Source organism: Ctenocephalides felis, unplaced genomic scaffold, assembly GCF_003426905.1.
Source record: "Ctenocephalides felis isolate EL2017-DRISC unplaced genomic scaffold, ASM342690v1 CF-g0.4_SCAFFOLD_01492, whole genome shotgun sequence".
In the NCBI taxonomy this organism is placed as follows: Eukaryota; Metazoa; Arthropoda; class Insecta; order Siphonaptera; family Pulicidae; genus Ctenocephalides; species Ctenocephalides felis.
Window position 1 is genome coordinate 49,134,949 of NW_020537646.1, and position 9,942 is coordinate 49,144,890.

The following is a 9,942-nucleotide window of genomic DNA, read 5'->3' on the forward strand; positions in this document are numbered from 1 at the left end:
TCGTGTGAACAGCCGTTGCACACGAGTCAGTCGATCCTAAGCCCCAGGAGAAATCCTATGTTGATGTTGGTGTATTTTATTTTGAATAAAATTTCACACCCATCGGGTGAAAGGGAATCCAGTTCCTATTCCGGAACCCTGCAGCGGAACCGTTTACAAGTCGGGCCCTCGCAAGAGAGTTCGTCGGGGTAACCCAAAGTGACCTGGAGACGCCGTCGGGAAATACGGAGAGAGTTTTCTTTTCTGTACGAGCGTTCGAGCTTCCTGGAATCCTCTAGGAGGGAGATAGGGTTTGGAACGCGAAGAGCACCGCTGTTGCGGCGGTGTCCGTATCTTCCCCTCGGACCTTGAAAATCCAGGAGAGGGCCACGGTAGGTGTCGCGCCGGTTCGTACCCATATCCGCAGCAGGTCTCCAAGGTGAAGAGCCTCTAGTCGATAGATAAATGTAGGTAAGGGAAGTCGGCAAATTGGATCCGTAACTACGGGATAAGGATTGGCTATGAGGATCGGGGCGTACCGGGCTTGGTTGGGAAGCGGGCGTAGGCCGATGTGCCGGGCCTGGGCGAGGTGAAATTGTCCTTGTGACTTAGATCCGAGCTCGGTCCCGTGTCTAGGCCCCCCGCGGATCTTTCTTGCTGCGAGGTTTCTGTGCCGGCTTCGGTCGGTCATTCGTACTCTTCGGCCGCCATTCAACGGTCAGCTCAGAACTGGCACGGACTAGGGGAATCCGACTGTCTAATTAAAACAAAGCATTGCGATGGCCCTAGCGGGTGTTGACGCAATGTGATTTCTGCCCAGTGCTCTGAATGTCAACGTGAAGAAATTCAAGCAAGAGCGGGTAAACGGCGGGAGTAACTATGACTCTTTTTGATACCCTAAAATACTACAATTTACCCAGTAGATGCACACAGTATATAGAGTACACATATGAGAACAGGTGGACGAGACTCCGTTGGGATAACTGGCACTCGGATCCCATTAGTCCGAGGAGCGGGGTTAAACAAGGAATTCCTTTATCGCCAGTCTTGTTTAATCTAATTATAAAAAGGCTCATTGAAAGCTCCCCTCCTGAGATAGGGGTTGTGATAGAGGGAAAATTACTAAACATCATGGCGTTCGCTGACGACTTGGTATTTGCGGCGTCGTCACAAAAAGGCCTTCAGGCAATGCTAGACCACGCTAATGATTTTCTCTCAAAATGCGGCCTTATCATCAACACCGCCAAATCTTTTACAATAGCAATCAGGAATGCGCCACATGTCAAAAAATCATACGTTGATAATAACATAAAATTCAGCTGTGGTGGTCGAGACCTACCTGCCCTTTCCAGGGTGGAAGTTTGGAGTTATCTCGGAGTATCTTTCACTCCAGTGGGCGCCAAAATGTGCGATCTAAGGCAGAAATTGCAGGACATCATAGAAAAGCTTTCCAAAGCTCCCTTGAAACCGCAACAACGACTGTTCGCATTAAGAACAGTCGGAATTCCAAAACTGTTACACCAGCTGAGGTTAGGGAACACAACACTTGGCCTTCTTAAAAGCCTTGACTTCATAATTAGAAAAGCCGTAAGATCATGGCTAAGGTTACCGACAGATACGACCAACGCTTATTTCTATGCCAAAGACAGAGATGGGGGCTTATCCCTCCCGTCTCTAAGATGGTTGGTGCCTTTAAGAAGAAAGGGAAGGCTTATGAACCTGGGATGGCCAGACTCAAGTTTCCATCAGCTTGAGGTTGAGAATTGCGAGAAACGACTGACTGACAACGGGAACATTATAGGTTCCGCTAAACAGTTAGATGACATATGGGCTGAGCTCCTCCACAATTCAGTGGACGAGCGGGCGCTCACGAAGTTATCGAAAGTCCCCCAGCAACACCGGTGGGTTACCGATGGCAAGAAAATCCTATCAGGTCGGAACTTCATTAACTGCGCTCGTCTTATAATTAATTCTATGCCATGCAGAAGCCGGACCACGAGAGGTCGCCGAGAAGATGGGTTTTGTAGAGCAGGATGCAACGCTCTAGAGACTCTAGATCACATATTACAAACGTGCCATCGAAGTCATAGACAAAGAATTGAGAGACATAATGCAGTCACCAAATACGTCAAAAGAGCTCTCGAGAAGAGACACTCTCGTTTCGAATGGGAGCCATTGTTCCAAACACCAGAGGGAACACGTAAACCTGATCTTATAGCGACGCAAGGCGATTCTGCTATTGTGATTGACATACAAATCGTTGGGAGCAACGTAGATATGGATCTGGCTCATAAAGATAGAACATTATAAGAGTTTGGACGCACAGATAAAAGAAAGGTACAACGTATCTGATGTGATATTTAGTACTGTCACCTTAAATAACAGAGGAGTGTGGCATATGGACTCTGCAAACTTTCTACTGTCAGGGAAAGTTATTAAGAAAGACGAATTAAAGATTATTTCCACAAGAGTTTTGATCGGAGGACTCAACGGTTTCAGCGCTTGGACCAAAACAACGTCCATGAGTTGCCAGGGGATAGGGTAGAATGAAACCTGGAATACAGCGTGCTGCCTGCGCATAACATCCCGTCAGGCATAAAACTAGGAGTTAGGTTTAGTGGGTATTGCCTTCGGGCCGAGTCCCACACTACCTGGTCAACCTGGCGACCGGTGTGCGTAAATGCATTCCCCTCCTAGCCAAAAAAATAGCCAAATGCCTCGTCATCTAACTAGTGACGCGCATGAATGGATTAACGAGTTTCCCACTGTCCCTATCTACTTTCTAGCGAAACCACTGCCAAGGGAACGGGCTTGGAAAAATTAGCGGGGAAAGAAGACCCTGTTGAGCTTGACTCTAGTCTGGCATTGTAAGGAGACATGAAAGGTGTAGCATAAGTGGGAGATAGTAATATCGTCGGTGAAATACCACTACTTTCATCGTTTCTTTACTTACTCGATTGGGCGGAAAGCGTGCGTCGAAAACTTGCGTTCCGACTGTCACGGTTTTCTAGAGCCAAGAGCATAAGAGTGGTGTGAGGCATTGCGCCGATCGCCAACAATACTCTAGCGTGATCCGATTCGAGGAAACTGCTAGGCGGGGAGTTTGACTGGGGCGGTACATCCGTCAAATAATAACGCAGGTGTTCTAAGGCCAGCTCAGCGAGGACAGAAACCTCGCGTAGAGCAAAAGGGCAAATGCTGGCTTGATCTCGTTGTTCAGTGTGCACAGGGACTGCGAAAGCATGGTCTATCGATCCTTTTGGCTTGAAGAGTTTTCAGCAAGAGGTGTCAGAAAAGTTACCACAGGGATAACTGGCTTGTGGCAGCCAAGCGTTCATACCGACGTTGCTTTTTGATCTTTCGTTGTCGGCTCTTCCTATCATTGCGTAGCAGAATTTGCCAAGCGTGGGAACGTGAGCTGGGTTTAGACCGTCGTGAGACAGGTTAGTTTTACCCTACTGATGAATCGTCGTGGCGATAGTAATCCTGCTCAGTACGAGAGAAACCGCAGGTTCGGACATTTGGTTCACGCACCCGGTCGAGCGGCCGGTGGTGCGAAGCTACCATCCGTGGGATTATGCCTGAACGCCTTTAAGGCCGTATCCTTTCTAGACAAAGTAAGCAACGATATCTCTAAGAGTCTTGTGAGTCGAAAGGCTCAATACAATGTGATTTATGAGCCATTTTTAGCCGAATGAGGCGCTGGACAGGGGCGATATCCGTCCGTTATATCTGTCTTGCCTATAGCGGTCGATCATGGGTCACTAGTTCGATGTAGAGACTCGGAATCGTTTGTAAACGACTTAGGTACCTGGCGGGGTGTTGTACTCGGCAGAGCAGTTACCACGCTGCGATCCGTTGAGACTCAGCCCTTGGCTTGGGGATTCGTCATGTTGGCTTGACGTCACCCCAAGCTATTAGAGCATACGCCTTAAGCCGTCGCATTGCAGCATGCCACAATCAGTAGGCTTGACAGTCGAAAACTTGTACATGCTGTACATGTGACACTTCTTCGGTATCTACCTAGCTATTTTGTACAACGTGCGTGAGTCAGCACGTAAATAAAAACTTATCAACAAATTCCAATACTAGAAATATTCATTATTTCTTTCAATAACCATAATGTCAAGAGAATAGTTATAAATATTTTGTAAGTTTACGAAATATATGTTTTTAAGAGAAACTTTTCATAATTTTTTAAAATAAATATATGATATAATTCATTAAATTCTAAATAGGGAGAATGTTTTTTGCTAAATTTCTAGGAAATGCGTTCAAGTTGTTAATAAGCAAAGTACGTATAAGTTATCTATAATGCAAATGCGTGCAAGTTGTCAATGTGTAAAATACGTGCAAGTTGTCAATTTGCAGAATGCGTGCAAGTTGTCAATTTGCAGAATACGTGTAAGTTGTCAATATGCAAAATACGTGCAAGTTGCTATTTTTATTTAATTTTTATAATATACTCTAAATAATTAGTAACTTCCAACCTATAAATATTTCGATTCTTTTATAATAAAATATTCAGTATATTTATTTCTTTTTTAACAAAATATTCAGTATTTATATATGATTTCAAACTACATCAAGTAAACTTTTAGGGGACATTGGCGAGTAAGCCTAACCTAGAATCTTGCATTGAAACTGGTTAAAAATATTTTCCGGCTTTTTGAAATCAGTAATTTACGGGTACCTCAGACTACATCAAGTAAACTTTTAGGGGACATTAGCGAGTAAGCCTAACCTAGAATCTTGCATCAAAACAAGTTAAAAACATTTTCCGGCTTTTTGAAATCAAAAACTTACGGGTACCTCAGACTACATCAAGTAAACTTTTAGAGGACATTGGCGAGTAAGCCTAACCTAGAATCTTGCATCAAAACAGGTTAAAAACATTTTCCGGCTTTTTAAGATCAGTAATTTACGGGTACCTCAGACTACATCAAGTAAACTTTTAGGGTATATTAGCGAGTAAGCCTAACCTAGAATCTTGCATCGAAACAGGTTAAAAATATTTTTCGGCTTTTTGAAATCAGTAACTTACGGGTACCACAGACTACATCAAGTAAACTTTTAGGGGACATTGGCGAGTAAGCCTAACCTAGAATCTTGCATCGAAACAGGTTAAAAACATTTTCCGGCTTTTTGAAATCTTAAATTTACGGGTACCTCAGACTACATCAAGTAAACTTTTAGGGGATATTAGCGAGTGAGCCTAACCTAGAATCTTGCATCGAAACAGGTTAAAAACATTTTCCGGCTTTTTGAAATCAGTAATTTACGGGTACCTCAGACCACATCAAGTAAACTTTTAGGGAATATTAGCGAGTAAGCCTAACCTAGAATCTTGCATCGAAACAGGTTAAAAACATCTTCCGGCTTTTTGAAATCAGTAACTTACGGGTACCTCAGACTACATCAAGTAAACTTTTAGGGGACATCGGCGAATAAGCCTAACCTAAAATCTTGCATCGAAACAGGTTAAAAACATTTTCCGGCTTTTTGAAATCAGTAATTTACGGGTACCTCAGACTACATCAAGTAAACTTTTAGGGGACATTAGCGAGTAAGCCTAAACTAGAATCTTGCATCGAAACAGGTTAAAAACATTTTCCGGCTTTTTGAAATCAGTAACTTACGAGTACCTCAGACTACATCAAGTAAACTTTTAGGGGACATTGGCGAGTAAGCCTAACCTAGAATCTTGCATCGAAACAGGTTAAGAACATTTTCCGGCTTTTTGAAATCAGTAATTTACGGGTACCTCAGACTTTATCAAGTAAACTTTTAGGGGACATTAGCGAGTAAGCCTAACCTAGAATCTTGCATCAAAACAGGTTAAAAACATTTTCCGGCTTTTTGAAATCAGTGACAGACGGGTACCTCAGACTACATCAAGTAAACTTTTAGGGGACATTAGCGAGTAAGCCTAACCTAGAATCTTGCATCGAAACAGGTTAAAAACATTTTCCGGCTTTTTGAAATCAGTAACTTACGGGTACCTCAGACTACATCAAGTAAACTTTTAGGGGACATTAGCGAGTAAGCCTTACCTAGAATCTTGCATCGAAACAGGTTAAAAACATTTTTCGGCTTTTTGAAATCAGTAACTTACGGGTACCTCAGACTACATCAAGTAAACTTTTAGGGGACATTAGCGAGTAAGCCTAACCTAGAATCTAGCATCGAAACAGGTCAAACTACTTTTGTAGAAAAATATTGTTTTGGGGTTTTTAGGAATGACATATATTTATTCTATTATTTATTTACATGACATGGTTTAAATACAACATTTTTATTTCTTTAAGTTATATTTTTATTTAAAATTTAGCGTTTTCTTTAGCAACATTGTTCACAATTTGTCTTAAATTCGAGTCTAAATATTGCGTCCAGCTAATAAATTTATAAAATAATATACTACCATACACCACAGAGTTGTAATATTTAATGCTAAAGTACATTGGAATATATACTTTCATTACGTAGTTTGCCAGAATTTTCAAATTTTTGGATGGCTTATTAGTAGTTACATATAACTGAAGTAACCTACTAGCCTTCGTGAGCCAACGGGAATGTGCTATTGGCCCTGGTTTCATGTTAGCTAAGTCTGTCGATACTTCTCCAGAAGCAACTGCTTTAGCTATTTTGATTAAATAACTTGAGTCAGTTGTCGATTCAGCAGGACTTATATCAGCCAAATTTTCAAGTAGGATTGTTTCAAAGTCTTTTACCGGCTGGAAGTATATAGGAAAAAATAAATTATATTAAATTTGAACATAGGGTATTAAAAAATAGTAAATATGTTATAACTCACCGGTATATTTTCGCATGTTTCAATTTGTTTGTTTAATATTCCAGTTTTTGTTTGTGGTCCAGTGGTCAATGATTTTTCCAAATAGTTAAATAAATGGCGAAGTGAAAGTTCGTTAAAGTGGAGAAGACACACAAACCAATGCAGTGGCCTGTTTAACTGAATTTCAAATCGACGTAAAATCCCATTTTTTAAGCCTGTATTTGCTGGTTCACCATTGCAACATATGCCTATCAAAGAATCGAGAGCTATTCCTTTATCGGCGAAAAACTCGTTCAATTTGATTACTTTACTTTCCGAATCTTCATTTTCCAATTTTGTGTAACCCAACAATCGGCTATTCGGTTCCTTTAAAATAACTAAATGCGCTTCTTTAATCATTCGTGGGTGAAACTTTTTATCGATTTTTTCCATGGTAATAGAATCATTTTTTCGGCTGTCGAATGAAAATGCTATTAATTCAGAAGAATCATATCGTTTGTGTAGAGCTTGCCTATTTTTCTGCCTCTCACGAACGCTTTTATTTTTATCCATAATGACAGGATTGCCCCAATCATCCGTTACGCCCAGGTCACGCAGGATTGCTATCTCTATTGCTATTGCGATAGAGGACCAACTCTATCAGAAATTGCAAATCTGTCGCACATTAAGGCATAGCTTGGAGCCTTATATCTTCGACTATATGGACCACGTTTTATATGAGAAGTATTTTGTGAACTTTCCGAACTGCTTTTAAAATCAAAACCAACATCTGGAGTATATGTCTCACCTGGAGTAATATTGCTAGTTATTGTAGATTCTGATACTTTATCTTCAATTTTTATAATATATTCTGGTATCGTAGATTTCCTCTCATTATGTTGATCCATCATAAACGCTGGTAAATGTTCTGGAACCAGTCCACAAGAACACAGTATTTTTCGCAAATCGCATTTGCATTTTCCAATATAAAATAATTCTTTCGTGGATTCTACAAACTCCTAAAATGATGCTTGGGTAGACTTGCTTTTATTTGTACTTTTATATTTATCAATCAATCGGTTCAATTTTCTAGCGATACTTCGTTTCTCCATAATTGGAATATCAATTTTTTCTCACGTCTGAATCAATTTCGTTACCACATTTGAAGTAAATGTTTTATATGAAAACATTTTATTTTGTTTTTTTTTTTGATTTTTCCGCCAAATAAAAATAATACCTGATAACTTCCATAATTGTCGGAAGATTCACTCCTGTAAATTCTTCTGCTGGTCCAAATGTAATTTGATCATGCGAGTGCATATGATTCAAATTACTGGCACTTGCGCCTGAATTTAAATAAGAACTCGCCATTGATACTTGACGCCCTAGTGACGAACTGAATGAACATTTATGCGGAATTGTCACATTAATATATTATTTTCGAAATTTCTAGAATTAAAATAAAAAAATACAAGCGCACTCTGATGGAAATAAATAACAACAAACTAAACCCGATTCAAAAACCCCAGCACAAACTCTTAATAAAAATAAAACTCACAATTTGAATTATTCACATGCCTAAATTAATACATTTACTTATTAAAAACAGTATTTTATTGAAAATTTTGCTGGCTAAAAAGTTATTTGCGATATATGGTTTGCAGTCAAAATTCATTTAAATAACACATATATTTCATATAAAAGGTGCCCATATCGCTTAATTTTACTTCTATAATGAATTGGCCCTCCCTATCCAGTGGTTTCTTAGAAAACTGTGGTTAAATATACGGGTTTTACTAAGAAATATCAATAGGGTGGGCCAATTTTTTGCATATTGAGGCACCTTGCTAATTTAACTTTTTACATTATTTGAAACAATATTGTAAAAAAAAGCATAACCCGCAAATGAATTTAAAGTCGGCGAAAAATTCAAAACATTTTTTAATTTAAAGGAAAAATTGAAAAATCTCATGAAAAATATATTATGACATATATCGAGTTATACATCATTTTATTCGTAATTTTATTCTGCATCTTTCGTACGAACAAAGTTTTTTTGTATCTTTTACCGTTTAGATAGTATAGAGCAATCTGTGTAGTTGTTAACTTGTCAAAATGCAAAGTGCGGATAGGTTAGAGCAACACTCCTCACGATTCGATATTTCTCTGAAGAAAACATATAAAGTATTATACATCATTAGAAAGGTCTCAAAATTCTTAGTTCTTTTTCTATATATCACAACTTCGAATTTCGCACGGTGTGGCCTACAGGCGAGTTGCCGTCGTGAAAATTCGGGAAAATCGGAAAATCTAGAGAAAATTATATGAACACACCTAACCATTTATATACCATTTTATTCGTAATTTTATTCTGCATCTTTCGTACGAACAAAGTTTTTTTGTATTTTTTACCGTTTAAGAGAAAATCGAGGAAAACTGGTGTGAACATTTATTGTAAAATTAGAAAATTTAAACAAATAATTAAAAAAAATAATATAACTATATATAAATTTGTATTATATTCATTGAGATCTATAAAAATCAATAAATACATATTTTTATACAAAAGTTTAAAAAAAAAACAAAAAAACACCTAAAAACTCAATAATTAACTATAATTCATATTATCCATATATATAAAACTGTTTGAACATCTAACAAAATTTTCGAAAAAAAAATTTCTATCATAAGGGTTCACAGTTCAAAATTTTCCCAGACTTTTGTCTTGACGATTCACACCGTAACCCGGAGCGACGCCTCGCCGCAGGTCAAAATCACGTCGCTTGGGACTCAGTCGAATACTTACGCTGTGGCCGCGCGCCTTATATAGGGGGATAGGTCGTGTCGAGTGCGATGCGAGCAAGCTCAGGCTAAAGTACGCTATGTTGTTCAGGCGGGTACGGATATCATTCCCCGGTGTAGTTTTTACATCGTATTCGATACTTTTAGTCTGTCAATGATATATTAGCGTAACTTTTATTAATAATGTTGTGAGTATGTGAAGTGTGGCAGAACCACCAAAGCTTCTCGCACCGAGGATCATTCGTTTTATGAACGTTTGATCGGTGCGAGTTGAAATTATTTGGGTCTGCGGACCGCAAATATAAAATCTATATATTTTAATAATATAGGATTTTACAAATTGACTACTACTACTACTATACTAAATATAAATATAGATATAGATATAA

At 39.0% G+C, this 9,942-nt stretch overlaps 1 pseudogene; it reads left to right on the forward strand.

Annotated features, from left to right (window-relative positions):
* LOC113371708 overlaps positions 1–3,868 on the forward strand; it is a 5,624-nt pseudogene extending 1,756 nt beyond the window's left edge.
* Positions 3,869–9,942: the final 6,074 nt, after the last annotated feature.